This window comes from Musca autumnalis, unplaced genomic scaffold, assembly GCF_047663935.1.
Source record: "Musca autumnalis isolate F117 unplaced genomic scaffold, ASM4766393v1 scaffold_4, whole genome shotgun sequence".
Classification (NCBI taxonomy): domain Eukaryota; kingdom Metazoa; phylum Arthropoda; class Insecta; order Diptera; family Muscidae; genus Musca; species Musca autumnalis.
The window spans coordinates 65,249,938-65,274,649 of NW_027411977.1; the positions used below are offsets into that span (position 1 = coordinate 65,249,938).

Sequence of the window (24,712 nt, forward strand, 5' to 3'; positions counted from 1 at the left end):
TGTGCATTCAGATTATGGGAAGACTAACTGCCAAATTATAGTAATCTCTTTTGAAAGTTCGAAATGTTATGATTTTGTGTATCCTTAAGTCTTTGTACTATTAAACTGCAGAAATACTTTTATTCCTTGAAACATAATGTTTTGAATATAAATGTAAATTATTTTTATACATATTATATATTGTATATCACTGTGTGTAATTTTTGAGTCATGGTTTATTAACCATATCCTGACACCGCAACGTGATATAAGACCAAAAATAAGAAGATACGTGTCCCGGCGTTTTTCTCTATCACTTCAACTTTTGCGGTTATGGGCCAAAGAGCAAAGATATCAGCAAACAACTTTCTGGAACATACGAAATATCTATGACCGGTTCTTAAATGTGAAAATAGCCAAGAACTTTTGAAAATATTCGATTTTTATACTTTTTCTCCGATTCCGGTCCACAGATACCGAACCACCCAAAAATTAAGGATACATTCAACTACAAAAATGTACCTAAGATTTCAATAAACCACTTTCTAGAACAGGATTCTAAGAACGGTCATTCAAGCTGAAATTCACAAACAAAATTTAATTATTTTTAACTTTTTGAAAGGTTTGAAAGGTTTGTTATTTACGGACCTGAACAGGAAAGAATGATCTAAAAGAATTGAATTTTCAGCTTGAAGAACCGTTCCTAGAATCTTTTTATGTTCTAGAAAGTTGTTTACTGAAATCTTAGGTATATTTTTGTAGTTGAATGAATCCTTAATTTTTGGGCGGTTTTTCTTATTTTTGGTCTTCTATCCCGCTGCGGTGTAAGAATATGGTTAATAATTTTCGTGTCGCACAGTGTATCTTACAGTTTATATTTTATATTTTGTATTTCATTTTTTATGTTTTATATTTTATATAATATTTCATATTTTATATATTACTCGTATATTTTAATTGTTATATTTTAATTGCTATATTTTTTACTAGCAGACCCCGGTCCGGGTTGCTGGCCCGTCGTAATGAGTTTTAATGATAACTTTTTATGGACTTTATGCTTAACAATCCAAAAAATAGGTATTTTCTACCTCACTTCTTCGGTCCATTGTCAAACCGATTTTGTCTGTAAACTATCTTTTCTCTTACGGACTTTGTCAGATTTTCCGCCCATTGATGCTGTTTAGTATTTATTATCGTCCATGTCCCCTGTCTTTATCCTAAAGCAATCTAATTATAAAAGTTAAAAAATGGTTAAGTCGAATTCTCCTGCTTGTTGAGACTTATATGTTTTAGTTTTTCATGGCTGATGGACCGTTGAACCTCATCATTTAAGGACATTTGTAAATATGTATATCGTTTTAATTTGCAAGCCGAAGCACTCATAAGTAAATATAGCGATTATAAAATCATATGCCCACGGAATTCGACTACAAATATGTAGCATTTAGGACCACGGGACATTCCTGAACTTTTTCTGAATATTATATGAAATTAGGTTCAGTAGTTTCAGTAATTTAATGAAAAGAGTGGGCGTGGTCATCAGTTTTTAAGATATAAAATATTTAAAAAAGTGGGGACCACCATATTTTGGCTCCAAATATGTACCAAGGGTACACACATCTCCATTGTCTGCCAAAATTTATGCTGAAACTGATATAATCATAGGTTTGGCTTAAACATAAAGCGTCTAAAAGAAATGCGTGGGAAAGGTACCCCACCTCCTCGGAAATTCATAAAATATACATAACAACGGCAAACATTGAGCTTTTGCTGCAAATTTGATGGAAATCGTTTCAGTAGTATTGAAAATATAACATATTTAAAAAAAAACAGGCGTGGTCGGGTATTTAGGCCGAAAGAAGTACCTAGATTTTAGATTAAACCGATACATGCGTGATTTTTGTAATTATAGCGTTTTTAAAAATATCGAATAGAGAAGGTGCCCTTCATTCTTCTCTGGAATTCAATAAAATATGTTCATTCCCTGACAATTTCAGGAAAATCGGTTTAGTAGTTTTTGCAGAAAAAAAAATTAAATTGAAATAAAACACTGTAATAAAAAATAATTTAAAAAAATTAAGTTTCAGTTAAATGCGCTTAAAACTATTTTCTAGTTTGTCGCTTAGCCTTAATAAATATATTCTTTCTCATGATGGAATCTCTCAAGTAAAACGCTTGCCATTTAATTTTGCCATAATTTTTAATTTAAATACAAACGTTTTATTTAAGAGATTCCATCATGAGAAAAAATATATTTTTTGAGGCTAAGCGACAAATTGTTTTCTAGTTTTAAGTGCATTTATAAATAAAACCTTGAAACTTAATTTTTTTAAATTATTTTTTATTTTTAACTTGTTAGTAAATAAATTGCTTTGATCCCTGAGAGCCCCATAACCAAATTACAGCTAATCCAATCCGAAAATGTAGATACAAACTTTAAAATTTCTGAAATCGAATGGTACTGTTTATAGGGGCTATACCAAAACCTGGACCTATATCCACAATTTTTAGTGGGAAAGTTTGTGTACCATTGGGAACTCCAAATGCCAAGTTACAGTCAAATCGGCATAAAAATGAAGATATCGCTATATGGGGGCTATACGTAAACCTTGACCTATGTTCACAATTTTTGGTGGGGCAGTTTCTGTATCACTGGGAGCTCCAAATGCCAAGTTGCATCCAATTCAGGCTAAAAATGAATATTAAATCCACAAAATGACTGAAATCGGGTGGTGCCGCTATATGGGGGTTATACCAAAGCCTGGACCTATATTCACAATTTTTGGTGGGGAAATGTCTGTATCTTTGGGAATCCCAAACTCCAAACGACAGCTAATTCGGCCAAAAATGATGACAAAATACCCGAAATCGGGTGGTAGCGCAATATGGGGACTATAGAAAAAATGGACCCTTATTGTCATCCAAATCTGAAAAGTGTGCAAAGTTTCAGTTCGATTGGTCAACTGCAACTGCGTTAAAAATGAGTTACTAGATTTGGACTAAATCAGGTGGTACCGCTATATGGGGGCTATAGGAAAAATGGACCCATATTGGTTTTGGTTTCATTGTCATCTAAATCTGAAAAGTGTGCAAAGTTTAGTTCGATTGGTCAACTGCAGCTGTGTCGAAAATGAGTTACCAGATTTGAAAAGCAAGTTAAACAAGTAAAAAAGTATCAGTCGGCTTTGCCGACAGAGATATACCCTCAGACTGTATATATTAAAACAATTTTTTTCCAAAAAAACGTAGGTATTTAGGTTTTTTTTTAAATTTTGGGAATTTGAACCGATAAAAATGTTCATTAGGATTAGAGATCAATAGTTTTGCGGAGGAGATACTAAAAGCCTCAGCCTGTATATATTGAAACAATTTTTTTCCCAAAAAACGTATGTATTTAGGGTTTTTTTTTAAATTTTGGGAATTTGAACCGATAAAAATGTTCATTAGGATTAGAGATCAATAGTTTTGCGGAGGAGATACTAAAAGGAATGGATCTACATTGAACATTATGGAAGTGGATCTCCAGGCACTACATATTGTGCAATAGGGGGTTTTTACAACCTTTGGGATGTTTTCTCAAAAAGTATGGACTTGCCCCTGAAAAAACGTTTACCATCGTAATTGAGGCAGCGAATACAAGTAGCTTCAACAAAAATAAAAGTGATTCGATAGCAGGTCTTAAAGTGAACTTATCCGATGGATAGAGTGGACAAATATAGTCCATATTTGAACCTGATCTATATCTAGTAGATATATTAGGATGTGTAAGGTATAGACCAATTCGACCACTCCAATGCACAAATTTTCCGAACATATTTGAACTTTTGTGGGGGAGGTACCTGAAGGAGTGGACCGATATGGCTTATCTTCGAACTAAAACTATGTTTGGACAAAATATTGCTAAGGTCAAATTTGGGATCGAATCGGCAGATCCGTTCGAGAGTTATATTGCGCTCCAACCACCTCACACGGTGTCATACGGTTTTTTTTGTAACTTTCAGGCTATTTTCTCAGGAAGTATGGACTTGCCCCTGATGAAACTTGTACCGTCGTATGGGGGCAGTGAATAAAAGTTGCTAAAACAAAAATCAAAGCGATTCGAGAGATGGGCCTAAACTGAACTTTTCCGAAATTTTGTGTGGGAGGTACCCGAAGGAGTGGACCGATTAAGTCCATATTGAAACCTTATTCAAGTCTGGTACACATTTGACGATGGGCAAAGTATGGACCAAATCGGTCACTTCTTTCAAGAGTTATCGTGCGCACAAATTTTCCGAACATTATCGAACTTTTGTGGGGGAAGTACCGGAATCAGTGGACTGATATAGCCCAACTTCGAGCTTAAACTAAGTTTGAGCAAAATATTACGAGAGTCAAAATTTGACCCGAATCGGTGCATCCGTTCGACAGTTATCGTGCGCACCAGCCAGACAGACTATAGGACGGACATTGCTAAATCGACTCCAAATTGTCTGAAACACATTTCGTCCAAACATACTTGGGGTCTAAAACCATTATTTCGATGAGGCACATTTTGCCCGTATGAAAGTGTATATACCCTCGTTAGCATAAATGCTGAGGGTATAAAAAAGGGTGTAGGGGAAATACCCCACCCCTTACGAAATTCAACAAAAGATGTAGCCTATTTTCACCGGTGACTATCCCTGTACATTCCCTGAAAAATTCAAGAAAATCGGTTCAGTAGTTTTTTAGAAAAAAAAAAATAATGTTGAAATTTTTAATATGTGTGTGTAAAGTGGGTCTGGTTAAATTTGATTTGCATAAAAACCTAAGTTGGGTTATGGCGAGCATTTCAAAAAGGAAGTATCAAAATCGGTCCAGCCGTTTTCAACTGATGACATTACCAACGAACAACATTTGATTTTTATTTCTAAAGATATTGTTAGTACTTTTTTTAAAGAAATAGGGTATAGGGGATGTGACTGACCGACTAATAATCAACGCCCAGACAAAACGGCGGAAGCTAGAATCTTGAATTTTTGAGTGAGGGTTAGTCTTGGGGCGAAGATGGTTGATATGTCTGGGTTTTTGGAAATTGGAACTAGAAGGGTACGAAAAGTACTAAATATGGTACCATTTGTGTTTGGCGAACCAGTAGAGCTAGAATTCTCAAATTTTGAATGAGCGTCATTGATGAAATATATAGGATATACGTACCGAACGGTTTTTAATAACTCGAACTATAAGTGTACGAAAAGTACTAAAATGTACTAAATTTAGTACAATTTGATATTATGTGAACGGATAGACCTAAAAGCTTGAAATTTGGAATGAGAATCAATGTTGAGAAGTAGGGTTGATACAAGGGGGTGGTTTTGTAAATGTGTACTCATGTATACGAAAAGTACTACATGGTACTTAATTTGGTACAATTTTAATTTGGGTGAACGGATAGAGCTGGAATCCTGAAATTTGGAATTGAGACAATTTGGACTATAGGACTATAGGATTGAGGAAGTTTTGGAAATTCGTACTTATGGGTACAAAAAGTTGTAAATGGTACTAAATTCAGTACAATTTTTATTTGGATAGAGCTGGAATCCTGAAATTTGGAATTGAGATTACTGTTGGACTATAGGATTGAGGAAGTTTTGGAAATTCGTACTTATAGATACAAAAAGTAGTAAATGGTACTAAATTCAGTACAAATTTTATTTGGATGAACGGATTACTGTAGGCTTACTGTTAGAATGTAGGACTGAGGTAGATTTGGAAATTTATACTTATGTTTTCGAAAAGTATAAACGGTACTAAATTTGGTACAATTTGGATTTTGGCAAGCGGATAGAGATGGAATCTTAATACCCTCAACCTTTAGGCTAGAAGGGTCTGGCTTGTGCGCACAATAACTCTCGAACAGTTCAACCGATTCGAACCAAATTTTGGGTATCGTAATATTTTGTCCAAACTTAGTTTAAGTTCGAAGATGGGCCATATCGGTCCACTCCTTCTGGTACCTCCCCCACTAAAGTTCAACAATTTTCTGTAAAATGGTCTGAACGATAACTCTTGAAGGGAGCAATCGCTTTCGTCAAAACTTTGCATATCGTATTATTCCTTCCAGATATAGATCTGCTTCGAATATGAACTATATCGGTCCACTCCTTCGGGTACCTCCCACACAAAATTCGGATAAAGTGAAGTTTAAGGGCTCCTCTCGGATGGTTTTGCAATTGTTTTCAGTAAGTTTTCCTTGTGGCTCCTTTTATGACGGTACAATTTTTTTCTTGCGGAAGTGCATACTTCCTGAGATATTGGCCTATAAGCTCCAAGAAACCCTGACGGCACCAACCAAAATGGCAAATCCGCAAGATAATCCTCGCAGGGAATTTCTGATTGGTGCAGGCTTTGCATATCGTATTATTTCATACAGGCATGTATCAGGTTGGAATATAGATTGTATCGGTCCACTCTTTCGAGTACCTCCCACACAAAATTCGGATAAAGTGAAGTTTAAGAGCTCCTCACGGTTCGTTTTGACATTTTTTTTCAGTATTTTTTTGTGGCTCTCTTTACGACGGTACAATTTTTTGCCGGAGTAAGTCAATAATTCCTGAGATATTGGCCTAAGAGCTCCAAGAAACCCTGACGGCACCAACCAAATTGGCAAATCCGCAAGATAATCATCGCAGGGAGTTTTTAATTGATGCAGGCTTTGTGCATCGTATTATTTCATCCAGTCCAGTATGGGATTGGAATATAGACTATATAAATTCGGATAAAGTGAAGTTTAGAAGCTCCTCTCGCATCGTTTTGACTCTTTTTCAGTAGATTGTTGGAGCGGTTTCATTTACAATGGTACATTTTGTTCCGGAGTAAGACATTACTTCCTAAGATAATGGCCCAAAAGCTTCAAAACCCTGTCAGATATTGTGCAAGATAACGCTAAAACTTTTTCAAAAATTTCTTTCAAACTTATTTTAACAAAATTTAATATTTTGAGTCCTTTATGAGGAAGTTTGGTTTGCCAAAAGTGTTTGGTATATTTCAATGATTTGGTATAAGCCCACGTTACTGTACCTACAGATTTTAAAGCAAACTCGTGATATAAAATCAATATATTTTATATACGGCATTATTATTGTGTTTGGTTTGGTTTTGTGGTTTTTCCTTGGTCAGTGGCTGAGGGTATTTCTCCGTCAGCACAGATGACTGATTCGTACTTATTTGTTAAATTTGTTGCTTTGCAAATTCGTAGTAATGGGTACGAAAAGTTCTAAACGGTACTAAATTTGGTACAATTTGATTTGGGTGAATGCATAGAGCTGGAATCCGGAAATTTGGATTTAAGATTGCTTTTGGAGTATAGGATTGGAGTAGTTTTCGAGGGCGAATTCGGAAATTTGGTATTAATTTCGGTTTTTTTTTAGGTAGGGTTAAGATAGGGTCGTGGTTGTGCAAATATGTACCATAAGTTTACGAAACGTACTAAATGGTACTCAGTTTTTTTTAGTGTTGGTATATGGAAGTTGTTTCAGAAATACGTTACATAAATACACGAAAAGTACTAAAACGTTCTAAGTGAGCAGAGCTCGAAATCTTAAATTAGTGTCACAGCTGGTGTGTGGGGTTAAGATATGGTTGGTGAACAGATATAGCTGGCAATGAGAATCACATATTTGAATAATAATATTTGCATATTTGAAGTTTATGCCCTTGTGTACGAATAGTACTTACTTTGGTACCATTTTGAATGCATACAAATTCTAAAGTTTGATAAGGGTATTGGAAATACCTCGACTAAGGCTACGAAAAGTACTAAATTTTATCATAAGTGTAGGAATTAAGGTGAAATTATATAATTTGGAATAATACAATTAGTGTATGCAAAGTTCTAAATTGTAATATACAATAAGTGTTTTAGAATTACTAAATTGTACTACATATTGAAGCACTGATATGTCCTGGGTTTGAAAAAAATGTATTGGTTTTATTTGAACACGAAGGCCGTTTTTATTTTCCAAGTCCATTTAGAAACATAGACCTATGCGACTTAAATGAATTTACATAACAGTTAAAATAGGTAGTAGTAATTTCTGTATTAAAAATTGTTTGTTGTTGTTTTTTATGCTAGTATTTTATATTTCATATTTTATATTTGATATTTAAAATTTTGTATTTTATTTTTCATATATATATATAACATATCAATGTTATATTTTATTCTTTATATTTTGGTTTTTATATTTTATATTGTTTTTTTTTTTAATTTGCAATTTATGCTGATTCATATATTTCAAACATATGTTCCAACCTTGAGTTCAATATATCTATCCTTCTTTAAGTACAACTATTATACAAAACAATTACTCATGTGTTCTTTTACAACACAAGGGAGATTAAAATGTCACTTTACATCCTTTAACGCACACACAGATGTACACAATTTTTCGATAAACCATGTATATATAGGATCCTCATCACAAGCAGCAGCACAGCATGAATAACAGGTAATTGCTTTTTTGGATGTTTAAAGTATCATCACGTAATTTTTGTAACATTTACCAAATTCTGCAATGTAGGCAGACATGTAAGCAATCAATCCTTTCCTTCTTTCAGATCCAACAAATCTTTCAAAAAAACTCTTACGACTACGGATTTTCTAAATCCTTTGTTATTTTGTTGAGAGTATCCGTATGTAAGTGCGTGTTCTTACGCATGTGTTTATTAGTGTGTAAAGAACACAAGTTGTGAAAATAACATTCCACAAGGAGGTTTTACAAGGTTATGTCGATTATATAGCTTAAATTCTGTTTTTTTTTTTCAATGAGTAACATTATGGAACACTTCAATGGTATTACTATGCCGAGTGTAAGTATGTTTTGGCTATATCAACAAATCCAATGATACAATAAATTTCAATTTAAATTCAAATAAACAGAAATCAGTAGCAGTAGCCAATATAATAAAGTCATTGCCTAAGAAATCGACTCACTGGGATTTGTCTTACATTTACATGTACATTAGGGTTATGACTTTCTTACAACCTCGTATCGCTGTATGATATTTTGATGAGTGTTTCTCACTAATTTTATCGTTATATTATAACATATATATCACTTTATATTATATATAACTTCATTTTATATACCATAAAAACTAAAAGAGCTTTGTGAGGGACATTTTTTGATATTTAAATGAAATAAAAGTTATTTTGGCCATAAATAGGCAAAAGGTCATTCATTCGTGCAACAGGAAATAATTTTTTGAATTTTTTTTTCATTTTATAGTATTTATATAACTTCAGCATTTATGCTAACGGGGGTATGTATGTATATACACTTTTATACGGGCAAAATGTGCCCCATCGAAATAATGGTTTTAGACCCCATGTATGTTTGGACGAAATGTGTTTCAGACAATTTGGAGTCTATTGAGCAATGTCCGTCCGTCTGCCTGTCTGGCTGGCTGGAACGCACGATAGCTCTCGAACGGATCTGCCGAGCCTTAGTAATATTTTGTCCAAACATAGTTTAAGTTCAAAGATAAGCCATTTCGGTCCACTCCTTCAAGTACCTTCAAGTTCGTACGGTAACACTTGAAGGGAGTGACCGAATTGGTCCATACTTTACACATCCTAATATATCTACCAGATATAGATCAGGTTCAAATATGGACTATGTTTGTCCGCTCCATCCGGTACCTCCCACACAAAATGTGGGATAAGTTCATTTTAAGACCAGCATTCAAATCGCGTTGATTTTTGTTGAAGCAATTTGTATTCGCTGCCTCAATTACGATGGTAAAATTTTCAGGGGAATGTCCATACTTCTTGAGCAAACAGCGCGAAGGGTGTAAAAACCCCCTATGGCACCATATGTATTGGCTGGAGATCCACTTCCATAATGGTCAATGTCGATCCATTCATTTAAGTATCTCCTCCGCAAAACTTTTGATCAACATTTTTGTCGGTTCATACATCCATAATTTTTAAAACCCCCTAAATACATACGGTTTTTGGGAAAAAATTGTTTCAGTATACACAGACTGAGGGTATATATATATAAAAGTTGACTGATACTTTTTTACTTGTTTTTTTAATAAATTTTTAAGTTGATTGTGCGGAAACTTTTTTATAATAAAATGGATTGAATATTATTTTAGACATTAATAGGCAAAAGTTCATTCATTCCCACTACAGGAAATCGTCAATCCCGCGACGGCCGGTTCTATGCACCGGATTGACTCGGAGGAATCTTCGACCAGGGGCCGTCACCTCAACAATTATGTGTTTGTGTTCGTGTATTTTTTTCAACATGGGAGCGGCAATTTATCCCGGAATGCCTGCTCCGAGCTCTTCTGGTCCGTGCCGGGATAGAAATGAACCCCGGTCCAGTATGGATCTGTTCCGTTTGCCAGATCCGCATCCACCACATGTCAACGATGGTGAGATGTAATGGATGTATGGAATGGGTGCATTTTCGTGGGTGCTCTGGCCTTAGTAGCACCCGGGATTACAGCGACAGGTATGTTGCTGCTTGCTGCGTCAGCGCATCACCCAGTGCGTCTTCTACGTCGTCGTCTGACTCTTCGTCGTCGTCGGAATACGAGACGCCCCCGCAGTCTCCCCAACAACAACAACAAATGCAGCATCTAACACCACATGTTGTTGTTCAACGGCCCGGAAATGCATCATTCCTGCAATTCAATTGCAACGGTCTCCGCAATAAGGTCAGTGAAATTGTGGACTTTATGAGTCGGAAAAAATCATGGTCGCCGCGATCCAGGAAACAAAGCTCACCGCCACCTGTAGCTTACGTTGTGATGGTTACAACGTTTTTCGGAAGGATCGCGCAAGAAGCGGGGGAGGAGGACTTGCCTTCCTAATACATCAGTCTGTCCAGTACAGACCTATCTCGCTTGAGCTTGGCTCTAGTGACCCATACATGGAGTGTATGGGGGTAGCAGTAAAGTGTGGTACTGCCGAGGTAGAGCTGCTTAATGTGTACATACCGCCGATGAATAGCTGTGCCCGACGTTATATGCCCAATATTAGTTCGCTGTTAGAGGGCGATAACCGTCTGGTGCTAGGGGACTTCAATGCTCATCATGAGCTTTGGCACTCCGTCCTAGGTAATGACCAGCGGGGTACAGCGCTGGCAGAGCAAATTGATAGCTCCACGTTTTGCACGGTGAATGAAGACGCTCCTACGAGGATTAGAGGAAACTGCCACAGCTCGCCAGATATCACCACTAGGTCTGATAAATGACGTAACCTGGCAATCCGTCATTTCCCTTAGTTCGGACCACCTCCCTATCATCGTCTCCATAAACAGACCACCCGACTTCATAACCTCTGAACGCCGTACTTTCCTGAACCATGGGAAAGCATATTGGCAAGGTTTCAGAGAATTCACCAATCACCGCTTCAGTCAATTGCCCACCCCCTCAGATCCTCGGGTAGCTGAGAGAACTTTCCGAGACATCATCACTAAAGCAGCCGCTCGCTACATACCTGCTGGTCGAATACCCGAAATAAGACCAAATTTCCCAGCAGAGGCGACGGGACTAGCAAATGAACGTGATGAGCTTCGTCGTACGAACCCCGAAGACCCAAGAGTTAGAGTACTCACTCATGAAGTCAACAGGCTAGTGGGCGAACATAAGCGGAAAAAGTGGCTAGACCATCTGAAGCAATGCAACATTGGTGCAGGAATAAATTGTGGGCAACGGTTAAATCACTCTCGAGTCCGGAAAAGAAGGATGACAGAACGGCTGTTACTTTCAACGGCGTGACAGTAACTGACCCAAAGAGGTGCGCGTGTTATTTTAACCGGCAGTTCATAGAGCACCCCGAGAGTGATAGGGCGAAGAGAAGTGTGCTACGCCGTATAAGAAGAACTCTTCCAGCCGAGGAGGTACCACCACAATTTACGATGAGCGATGTTGCAGATGCCATCCGAAACGCTAAATCATCCAAAGCATTGGGCCCGCACCGAATATCGATGGTAATGCTTAAGGAGCTGGATGAACCTGGAGTTGAGTATTTAACAAGAGTTCTCAACCTATCGTTAGCCACCCATGTTGTACTGGATGCCTGGAAAGTTGGCAGGGTGGTCCCGCTACTGAAGCCTGGCAAGGATGCTAGCAGAGATGAATCGTACAGGCCGATTTCACTCCTGTCGCCAGTAGCAAAGATCCTAGAGGCGCTACACCTCCCCACGATGAGAAGGTGTTTTCCAGTTGCCCAACATCAACATGGATTTCGGAAAATGCATAGTACTACAACAGCATTAGACGCCATATCCACACATATCAGTAGAGGACTAAAGCAGAAAAGGCCGTGCGACCGAACAGTCATAGTGGCTCTTGACCTATCGAAGGCCTTCGATACCGTCAACCATGCCAAGCTGTTCGAGGATAATCTCCAGCCATGTTTGAAACGTTGGGTAATCAACTATATGTGTGGACGCCAGTCGTTTGTAGAATTCAGAAACAAGAAGTCCAAAACCCGTGAAACAGGGAGTTCCCCAAGGAGGGGTGATATCTCCGGAACTGTTTAACCTCTACCTTTCTGAAATTCCACACCCTCCAGACGGCATAGAGATCGTGATGTATGCGGATGATTGTACGATCTTGGCGTCGGGTCCTATCGTCGATGACATATGTGATAGGTTAAATGTCTATATAGCTGACCTAGTGCAGTTCTTCCATCTGAGGAATATGAAAATATCCGCCGCTAAATCCACAGCCACGCTGTTCACCACATGGACGGCTGAGATGAGGCTCCCACTGAACATATTGGTCGATGGTGAACTGATTCCGACCACTAACTACCCTAAAATACTGGGTGTAACGTTCGATAGCATGTTCAAGTCGTCCGCGCATGCCACAGCTATTTGCAATAAGATCAGAAGTAGGAACAAGGTTCTCAAGTCGCTGGCCGGCAGCACTTGGGGTGCTGATAAAGAAACCTTGTTGACCACCTAAATGCAATAGGCCGGTCTGTGGTAAGCTATGCGGCGCCAGCGTGGTCCGCAAAGGTTAGAGCATCACAGTGGAAGAAGATTCAAACCTGCCAGAATGCCGCCCTGAGGACTGCAACAGGGTGCCTCCTCATGACACCAGTGGACCATCTTCATGAGGAGGCCAAGGTTTTACCGGTGCGTCAGCACAATATAATGTTGTCGATGCAGTACCTGCTTGGGTGTTACCGCAGTGAGCATCCCTGTCACGATTTAATGGACAGGCGCCCCCCACCCAGGCACGTCAGAAGAGACCTTCATGATCTAGAGAGAGAGGTCCAAAGGTATAAAAGAGAACCGCTAGATCAACGAGCCTATCAGGCAGGCTTGAATCGCATTCACACCAACATGGTTGCGCAAGCAGTACGAAGATACAGTGTGAATGCCGTACTTAGAAACCATCCCCCATCCATCGCAGCAGAAGAACGACAGCTGCCAAGGCAAACACGAGTGGTTTTAGCTTAGTTAAGATCCGGACGATGCAGCCGCCTCAATTCGTATTGGGCCAGAATTGACGCCACGATACCCAACATATGCCCAGCATATGGATTGGGACCACACGATACTCTGCATTTATTCAACTGCCCAGCTAACCCCACTCACCTATCTCCTCATTCTTTATGAACGCAACCAGTCCAGGTTGCAGAATTCTTGAGTCTGGATACAGAGGAACTTGATAACTGAAATAATACACGAACGAACATATATGCGTTGCTACAACAACAACAACAACAACAGGAACTCGTTTTTGGGAAAAAATGTCAAAAAGTCCTAATCCTAATGTACATACATACATATGTATATTATGTATGCCTTCGTTTTGCACAGAGTGTTAACATATTGCAGCTTTTATGTACCTATGTATGTTTTTTCATGAGCAATAAATTCCAAATAAATAAACGATATAGAATTTGACGAGCAGAGAATTCTCCACACTCTTCGCCTTGGAGAAACCTTGATAATTTGTCAAGTATGAATGAAAGAGAACAAGAAAATAAAATGATCTTTTTGCATTAGAATATACAATTAATAACAAAACCGAAATAAGTTAAAATAAAACAATGTTTAACACAATACTTTTCCGATCACTTCCTTGTGCAAATAGGCATGGCAACTCTGCACACACTCAGCATTCTATCATTACGGTGTCATTGTCTTTCGAAGGAATTTCTATACTTTTTACAAATATCGATAGAACTCAAAATTCAATCGACCAGAATCGGAATTTAGCCCTTAAATTGTTGTCGGAGAAAAGAGATACACATGTTTGCTAATAATCAAGTAGACGAACCGTAAAAATTACAAAGGCAGATACACACATATACATACAAGGTGATGTAAAAATGTAGACAGTAGTAATGATGAATGAACGATGGTGTGTTTGGATTGTTGGGATGTTGTTGATGTGGTTGTTGTTGTTGTTGAAAAAAGTTTTTCATTGATGTCTTACCTTTTTCTATATATCCGACGTTTTCCCAATTACACTTTAATTGAATTTTCCATTAAATTTCAATTTTCCTTAATCAAATGGAATTTTTGTGTATTTTTTTCTTTTTGTTGTTCTCCTGTCGTCCTTTTTTCTGGTTGATTTCACGTTTCTCTTGTATTTTATTTGATTGTGGGTAAATTTGAAGGGAAGGCTACTTTGTGGAATTTTTGTTTCATAACAAATTTAATGAAATGTTTTGAATTGTCCCCAATTGTCTGCAATAGAAGAAGAAGAAGAAAATAGGTTTATATGAAATTGTCTTTGTTTAAGTTCACATGTATGTATGTGTGTAGAGACGCTTATGAAAATATTTACTTTGCATTGATTTTCTTAACAAAATAAATTTATTCAATTCGGGGTTAATAATCTTATTTGGTTTATTTGATTTCACTCTGCCATTAGGAATAAGACATGTGATTGACATTTAATATTTGATTTGTATTTTTTGAGAATAAACATATTTGCAGATTAGAAGTTTATGAAAATTGACAAGTGGTGAATGAATTGTTCTATATTGGAAGAAATATATTAAATATATTAAATTAAATTGAAATTATTACACGGTGCTCTTGAATCAAATTTAAATGGAAGGTGCTTACACCTGGGAAGTTTTTGCGGATTGTGAAACTACAATGTTCATAGAAAAAAATCGCCGGAGCGCTTCTTAAATAAATCGCGATTCAAGTTGACATTTTTAGGGGTTGTTTAGGTTTTTGAGATATAGATATATCTATAGATATATCTAAAAAAAGGTACAACCTAGGAAAAATTGCATAAGCCAGTCTTGTAGAGAATTTTCACAGCTATAAGATTTTCTCAGGTCCCATGCCGATAAGACTTGCCGTATTCAAGTAAAATCTCGTAACCCTAACAAAAAAAAAAAAAAACCTAAAAATGTATACTGAGCTTATATATCTCAAATATGGTACAGCCTGAGAACAAATCATAAACGTCAATTCTGTAGTAAATTTTCACAGCTACAACATTTTCTTTAGCTCCATTTCGATTGGACTTGCGGTTTCCAAGCAAAATCGTGAAAACTAAAAAACACCTAAAAATGTGAATTTTGACCGCGATTTTTTTTAGGCCCTACAGCGATTTTTTCTTGTTTTGGATTTTTCTCATCTACGAACAGTGCTGTTTCAGAATTCACAAAAAGTTCCCCTGTGTAAGCGGTTTTCATTAAAAGTTAGTTAAGGCGCACCCTTCATGGCATTTTTTTTATAAGGGGGCGATACAGTCATTGCATTGTCCCAATTTGAACGTCAATATCTCAAAAATGGTAAAATCTACGGAAATACCGTAAAGGTCAGTCTTGTAGAGAATTTTCATAGCTTCAACATTTTCTTCAGTTTTATTTTAATAGGACTTGTGGTTTCTAAGCAAAATCGTGAAAACCTAAACAACCCGTAAAAATGTCAACCTGAATCGCGATTTATTTAAAAAGCGCTCCGACGATTTTTTTTTGTTTTTTGATTTTTCTCATCTATGAACATTGTAGTTTCAGAATCCGCAAAAACTTCCCAGGTGTAAGCACTTTCCATTTAAATTTGATTCAAGAGCACCGTGATTAGTTACTTTTTGGCAGTATCCAATGAGAGACAATGACCCAAAAGCTCTAACAATCCTTACCGACACCAACTGAAATAACAGATTAACACACAGGATAGTTGTTTATGGCACCTGCGACTGCATTGTAGGCTTGCTGATCTAGGGGTTCTCTCTTGTAACATAGGAACCTCTCTCTCTTTCTCTAGGTCAGATATGAACACGTTGAGAGTATTTGTATGCAAAGTATAAAGGCCCATACTCACCGTGTTCAGTAGTGCACTAAATCATGAAGGTCTCTCCTAAAATGCCTGGAAAAAGGATCCCATGCACCATGTGGTGATTGGGATTACTCTCAAGGTAACACCCGAGTAAGTACTGCAACGAGAGCATGTCATAGTTCTGCCGTACTATGGACATAAAAAGGCACGATTATGTAGATCTCAGGGGGGCGTTCTGGCAGGTCCGATTACTGAAATATCGTGTTGGACTTATGTCCTCCACATTCTCAAAAACCGATATACCCATCGCGTTATATATGGTCTACAAGGATTGTTTGTCTGTGTCCCAAGTGTTGCCGGCTAGTGACTGGGGGGGCTTGTTCGTACATATCAGCTTGTCGCAGACAGATGTGCTATGTGCTTACGACGCGAACATATTGTTGAACGTTACCCCCAGAATCTTGTGGTCGGAATTCTGTTACCATCGACCAAAACTCTGTGCTCATCTCAGTAGCCGATGTGGCGAACAGAGTGGCCGTAGGCTTAGTTGCGGATATTTTCATGTCAGCTTGTCGCAGACAGATGTGTCATCTGCTGACGACGTGAACATATTGTTGAACGTTACCCCAAGAATCTTGTGGTCGGAATTCTGTTATCATCGACCAAAACTCTGTGCTCATGTCAGCAGTCGATGTGGCGAACAGAATGACCGTAGTGGTGGATATTTTCATATTCCAAGATCGAACTAATAGGAGTACAGCCTTTCACTAATGACCAGCGTACGTAAAAATACTTTAAATAACATTTCCAATCGTTTTGTTTCGTATTTTCCATAGAAACAATACAAAACCATAATCCACTCTGGCGGAGTTCGCTGTTTGGTTTCCGAAAAGTACTCAACTCCACAAGAGCAGATAGAAATCTAAATAGTACTAAACACATGTGAATAAATCAAAACCGTTTGGTGGTTCATAAAATATTCACTGTGGTATGTTGATGTTAGTTTATAGCAATGCCGTTCTTTGGTACTGTTGAACAGCGTCAGACACCATACTTTTCTATTGCATACTTTACGGGGTGTCATTGTGTGAGTGCATGGTTTTTCAATGGGTTGAATTGTGTGCGTGGAGAGGGCAATGGTTAATGAGCGCACGTGGGCGCTCTCTCGCCTGACGCTGTTGTAGAAGTTTTACGGCAATTCGCACGCACACGATCCGAACCCAACGAAAGAGCACACAAAAGAGAGCAAATGTTTTGATTTGTTTTTGTTTTGCAGCATGCGTGCATACAACCTTACTAACACACTGTCAAAAGATGCCAATATTCAGAATTTTGTGTGCCCTCTTCTTGGTCGGCAGTGGTTTATATCAGGTATCGGCACTAATACAAACGCATTGTTTGCGGTCTCACGCATACGTCTCTCTCTCTCTCCACAAACAACGTGTGCGTTAATGCATTGCTAAAACTAAAAATCATTGAAACAAGCGACAGCAGAACCTTCTTCATTGACTTCTGAACGAAGACTGAGTGGTGGTTGTTCTGTTGTTATTCTCATCAAGGGCACGTGTGCCCCTTTTTGCCGGATGCTGGTTTATAGGGTTGTTAAGCACCCAGCTAACATTTTTTTCCGAATTCGTTTCGAATTCGGACAGAATTTCTGAAAAAATATCCGATTCTGATACCGAATTCGGTACGAAAGTTGTATGGACGTGGTCACCGAATTCGAAAAGAATTTTCTAAGCAAAATCTTAAAAAATATTAGAGTTTCGCGACGAATTCCTTCCGTATTCGGAAGTAAATTCTTGGAAAATTCGGAGAAAAATTTAGATTTTCTTAAGAAAATCCATCCGAATTCGGAAAGAAATTCTGGAAAAATTCGGAGAAAAGTTCAGATTTTCTGAAAAAAATCGGAAATAATTCTGATGCTGACGCCACGTGTCGTACTGTACAGAACAAACCCCACTCAGAGACAATTTTCTTTCAATGTGCTATTTATGGAAGATTCTAATTTCAAACTTTCTAATGATTTTGTCTGTTATCATTTTATGATTAACAGTAGAACAAGTATACTTCTACATATTTGTTGAAGCTATCAACACTAGCTTGAATAATTATATGTAGCATTTATATTAAAAAAATTTTATAAATTGTATATGCGAATTTTATGACCAGCAATTCTGTTCTTCGACATCAAACGAAAAAAAATTGACTTAGAAATTCCATTAGAAATCGGAACGAATTCGGAATGACGATTCTTAAGATTCTTTAGAAAATGTGCAGAGATTCTAAAAATAAACTTATAGAAAATCGGTCAAATTTCTAGGAAAATATTAGAAAAATCGGCCACAATTCTAAAAAATATTCAGAAAAAATCTGATATCAGAGCCCTCGGAAAAAATTGTTAGCTGGGCAATCACATGTGTGTGTGACTAAGAACGTTTTCACACGATAAGGTTTGCCTGCTCAAAAATGCGTTGTCCGTTTTGGTTCTCATTCGTAAATTGTGTCAGTGTTGAAACAAAATGTGGAAGTAAGTGAACGAAAACGTACATAAAGTACCATACATACAACACTAGCATGTAAGATATTATCTACCTGTTTCATCATATTTTTTACAAATAAAGGTGTTCTTCAAAACATGACTTCTATGTACCTGTTAATAACAAAGGTATTTCCCTATTTCATAAAAATCTTTCTTGAAAAATTTACGCTGGTAACGCAGGTATCATCTTACCTTCAGGTGGTTAGAATTATTACATTATTTTTTACATGGCATGCGCGCATGAGGCAACAATTTTAACAACGCATACATTTTACCCAATTTTATGGGATTCACAAGAATTACTTTTTTTTATTTTCAAATATAAAATACACATAACCTTTTTGGTACATTTATGTAAAACCGTACTTCTTTTTGTTCAAAAAGTACGCTTGTATAAAATGACTTCAAAAACGCAACACTAGATGTGAAAATTACGAATGAGAGTCAAAACGGAAACCACGTTTTTGAGCAGTCAAACCTTATAGTGTGAAAACGTTCTAAGTGTGTCATTGACCATAACGCACGGCAAACGTTTCCCAAAAATTGTTTTTGTTTCGGTGGTGAATGAAACGACTTGGCAAAGCATATACGAAGTAACATTTCAGCAATCGTACGGTTTCCATCTTTTTACATTGAAAAGTTTGTGGTTTTGTTTTGGTTATGAGAATGAAACTATTCAGAGAAGCTGAACAGTTTGTGGCTTTGTGTGATTGGTACGGGAATCGTTTTGTTTGTTTACGTTCATTGCTAATGACACTTGGTATAGTACCTGACACAACAACATTGTTCCACAACATCCCATACGGGACAAGGGAGACTTCTCTCATATCAATGAGTGCACCCCGATTCATATTTAAGCTCAATGATATGGGACCTACTGTTTATCGCCGAGTCCGAACGGCGTGTCCTAAGACACCACTTGTAGAGAAGCTTTTCAAGGCTGAAATACTCAGGAAATGTCGCCAACATTACTGAGGGGTATTTTGCCACCGTTGAAAAATGTTTGGTGTTGCCTGGCCGGGGAATCGAACCACCGACCTTCTGCGTGCAAGGCGGGCGTGCATACCATTGCACCACGGTGGCACCTGACACAAAGATCGTATAATTATCCGCACTCGTAATTATCTCAACACCATCTGGAGTAGGTAGAATACTGGAAATGTAGATGTTAAACAGTTCGGGAGACTGGTTTTAGTAGCGGGATAAACCGACCCATTTTTCAAGACATTGGGCACGATGTGAGTGGCAAACGACAGGTTGAGATCCTTGGTGAGATACCGTTTTAAAATTACTATGAAGACGGAATCTTTATAGGCCTAACTCTTTGTATGATTTAGCGTTCCTGATGGCATTCGTAGCAACATCCAGTATCCAAAGCCACTGTTTCCGCTTTAGCTCACCTACCAACCTCTTAAATTCCATTGTCAGCTCCCTGGCTCTGGGGTCATTGGGATTGGCTCGATGAAGCTCATCAAGCTCAATTTCCTAATCCCGCTGCCTCTGTTAAGAAATTTAATCTCACTTCGTGTATTCGGCCTTCAGGAATATAGCGAGAGGCTAAATCGGTAGTAATGTCTACACGAAAGTCTCCTCTGCTATCCGAATATTAGAGGCTTTGGGCAGATTTCTGTAGCGCTGATTAGTGATCTCTCTGAAAATAGGCCAATTAGCCTTATCATCGTTGATAAAATTGCGGCGTTCAGAGATGATGAAATCGGGCTGTTTACAGCGGAATCCTATGCAAATGCATATATGGTTAGGATGGTCGTAGAGAAAATCTGATTAGACCCGTTTTATCACAAAATAAAACGAATTAGGCCCAGCATTTTATCATATTTTGACATAATTGCATAAAATGAGTATATGCAAAACCATATTCAAGGATTTTTGGCCTAAGTATCCCACCGAAATGGCTGATATTTGGTATTATCTCTTCGTTGGGGGTATAAAACTTTCCATCTGAAATTTTTCGGCAAAGGCCTACGACTTCATATAGCCCCAGTTGAACGGTTCCTCCCGATTTTCGGTATTTTGAAAATTGTGGCCTTAATATCCCCCCGAAATGACCCAAATTTGGTATTTAGTCTTCCTTGGGGGTATTAAACTCTCGACCAGAAATTTGTCGGTATAGGACCACGCCTTCATATAGCCCCCATAGTAGGGTACCTCTCGATTTTCGGTATTTTAAAGGTTGTGGCCTCAATATCCTTCCGAAATTATTGAAATTTGGTATTTAGTTTTCATTGGGGGTAAAAAACTTTTCACATGAAATTGGTCGGTATAAGTGCACGTCGTCATATAGCCTCCATAGAGGGGTACCTCCCGATTTCCGGTATTTTGGAGATTGTGGCCTCAACATTCCTCCGAAATGGCTTAAATTTGATATTAAGTCTTCCTTGGGGGTATTCAACTCTCCACCTGAAATTTGTCGGTATTGGTCCTGGCCTTTATATAGTGTCCATAGAGCGATACCTCCCGATTTTCTTTATTTTGAAGGTTATGGCTTCAGAAGCCAAAAATATGCCCAGTACCATAAAATTCCGCTCTCTACTGATGAATACAATTATAAGGAGGTGGTTTGGGCAAGAGAAACGGCACGTTGCCAGGTGACGTCATTTGTCGGCCTAAGTGACACTATGGTTTAATCTGGCGAACTGTGACACTCTCCGCTAATTCTGGTAGGGGCGTTCTAATTGATCCGGCAAAACGCAGAGCTATCAGAGCTGCTCAGTCAGCTCTATATCCCTCTGGTCATTGCCGAGGACCGAATGTCACAACTCATGGTGAGCATTAAAAACCTTTAAGATCAGTCGGTTATGATCTTCCAACTGTGGACTTATGTTGGATATATAACCTGGAGTACAGCAATTTTTCGGCGGGATGTGTACGTTCAGTAACTCTACCTCGGCATTTCCACAGGTGACTGCTACCCTCATATATTCCATGTAGGGGTCATTAGAGCCAGACTCAAGCGAGAGATGTCTGTATTGAACAGACTGCTGCAAACATCAAAATTATTCCCCCTCCTTCACATCTGGTGCTATCCTTCCTCAGTATGTTGTAATCATCACAACGCTGTAAACTGCAGTTGTTGTTCAGCTTGGTTTTTTGCACCGCTGCAACCATGATATTTTTTCGACTCATAAAATCCACTATTTCCTCGATCTTACCTCGGTGTCCGTAGCAAAAATGATGCATTTTCAAGGATTGGAACAGCAACGGCTGATGTTAAGAGATACATGTGCGGCTGCTGTTGGGGGACTGCGGGTGAGTCTCGTGTTCTGTTGAGGTCGTAGCCTCGTATTCACGCAGCATGCGCCAACATAGTCCCTGTTGTATTCACTCACATGAACGAGACAATGCAACCCCACAGATGCACCCACTCTCGGCATCTGTTGCATCTTACCGAAGCTTGAGTGTTGTGAATGCGGATGAGACAAACCGAGCACATCCATATTGGCAGGCATTCCGTTATATACCATATGTATTTTTTCAAAATTAAAAATGATTCTTTTTGGTGTAGGGCATGCAAAGTTCGATGCAGCCGCATTTATCCCTTTTTATAATTTTTTTAAAACTTACTAGGTATTTACTGTTTAAATTGTTTTACGATATTAGGTCAGCAACGGACAACGTTCAATTGATTTTTTGTTATTACAACAACAGAAATTGTGCAAATATTGATTCTTTTGTCTATAGACTTCAATACGAAAAGAACAACAATAGCTGATGTATTTGTTTGGCCAGACAAGGTCAGTTGGTTGGTTGATTGTTTTCTTTTATTTTTAAATTAAATAAAAAATAATTTTAAACTCCGGTTTGAAGATTGTTGGTATGATCATGAAATTCGTGTTTGTGTCTAAAATGAATTGTCATGTCTTTTATTGTACATATTTATTATAGTATATTGTAAATATGTTTGTTGTTATTGTTGTTGCTATTTTAATTGTCATTGACTTGGTATGCCTGTGAAATGTTATGTTCGAATCAAAAAAGGAGCATGTTGAAAATACATTAAGAAAAAATAATTCATTAATTAAAGTGGCTATTTAATTACTATAACAAAGTGTAAATTTAATTTTGAATAGCGTTTAAATGAAAGAAAGATAAGTTTCGACAATTTAAATTTTAAAGGAAAAAAGGTTTTAAAAGAACCTTTTAAAGGTAGTACAATATCATTGATTAAAATATATGTTGGCTATAGTTAAACTCTATAATAAAAACTACTATGAAAAAAAAAACAAAAACAAGTAAAAAAGTATCAGTCGGCTTTGCCGACATAGGTATACCCTCAGCCTGTTTGAATTGAAACACCCTTTTCCTTTATGGATATAGATATACAGTCTGTCGCAAAAGTTAGTATACACAGTTGAAACCTAAATGTATTAGGGATAAATATCACTATAACTTATTGAAAACAAGAAACAATTAGTTTTATTTGATAAACAAGAAGGGTGTCTTTCGTAATAACAATTAAAAGTGCGCCATATTTGCATACCTTAGCAAATGTACGGTTCGAATCCCAAAAAGACCAAAATGTATGTCGCAAAAGTTAGTATACAACGGAGAATCCTCGTGGAACTATGTAAAAAATTCTTGATATTTTTGAACGAAATGAAACTAAATCTGTACTTAAGATCATAAAGAGTATATTAGTTGGTTTTAATGGCAGTTATAGTACTTATAGTGACAAGTCCAACGTACACTGGATCGTAAAATTTACAAAAATTGGTCATCTAGAAATACAACAACTGTAGCGACAAAATTCCGGGTGTTATGTCCTGTTTATGAATTCTAAAGCCATGAAATGCTCAGAAAAACTCTAAAGTTTCAATATGGGCTGATTTTGATCGAGTTTCGACTTTTCCTGTTTGAAAAAACAGGAATTTCTTGAAGGAAACCCATACTTTTGAGGCCATTGTCCTTTTAAAACATGTAATAATCCTTAATCCTTACACATAAGGACTTTTGTTTTGAGTTAATTTTCTCACAAAATGTTGCCCCTTTACATATTCCCACCTAAGGTAAATAGTAGGAGAACCTCAAGGTCCGTTGTAAGCCCTACAGTTATACTGTCCTACCGGCCTTTTAGCAATATCGGACATGCTTCTCGTGTCCCTTGTGTCTAATGTACTACTAATGTCTAATGAACTACTTCTAACTGATGCATTTAGTTGTATTTTGGTTCTAAGTGAAGCGAACACAGCTTTTCAGAACGTTTTTGAACAATCCATGCGTTATAACAGCAGAGAAAGCTCTGTATTAAAATTTTAAATTAGCTATCATATCCTTCTGTGGTGGTGGAGTGTCACTGTAGGGCTTACACCAGAACTTGAGGTTCTCCTACTATTTATTTTTGGTGGGAATGTGAAAAAGGACATAATTTGTGTGAAAATTAACTGAAAAGGAAAGTCCTTATGTGTAAGGATTAAGAATTATTACATGTTTCAAAAAGACATCGGCCTCAAAAGTATGGGTTACCTTCAAGAAATTCCCATTTTTTCAAAAAGGACAAGTCGAAACTCGATCAAGATCGCCCCATATTGAAACTTTAGAGCTTTTCTGAGCATTTCATGGCTTTAGAATTCATAAACAGGACATAACTCCCGGAATTTTGTCGCTACAGTTGTTGTATTTGTGATGACCAATTTTTGTGGATTTTACGATCCAGTGTACGTTTGACTTGTGACTATAAGTACTATAACTGCCATTAAAACTAATTAATATACTCTTTATGATCTTAAGTACAGATTTAGTTTCATTTTGTTCAAAAATATCAAGAATTTTTTACACAGTTCCACGAGAATTCTCCGTTGTATACTAACTTTTGCGACATAAATTTTGGTCTTTTTGGGATTCGAACCGTACATTTGCTAAGGTATGCAAATATTGCGCACTTTTAATTGTTATTACGGAAGACAACCTTCTTGTTTATCAAATAAAACTA

At 37.5% G+C, this 24,712-nt stretch overlaps 1 protein-coding gene across 2 annotated transcripts in view; it reads right to left on the reverse strand.

Moving 5' to 3' along the window:
• The window catches only part of LOC141401632 (uncharacterized), a 283,351-nt gene that overhangs the window by 70,609 nt on the left and 188,030 nt on the right, over positions 1–24,712 (reverse strand). For both annotated transcript variants that reach the window (XM_073981962.1, XM_073981963.1), the window contains one exon: positions 14,416–14,669. The gene's annotated coding sequence lies outside the window, so the exon portion shown is untranslated. The remainder of the gene's footprint in view (positions 1–14,415; positions 14,670–24,712) is intronic.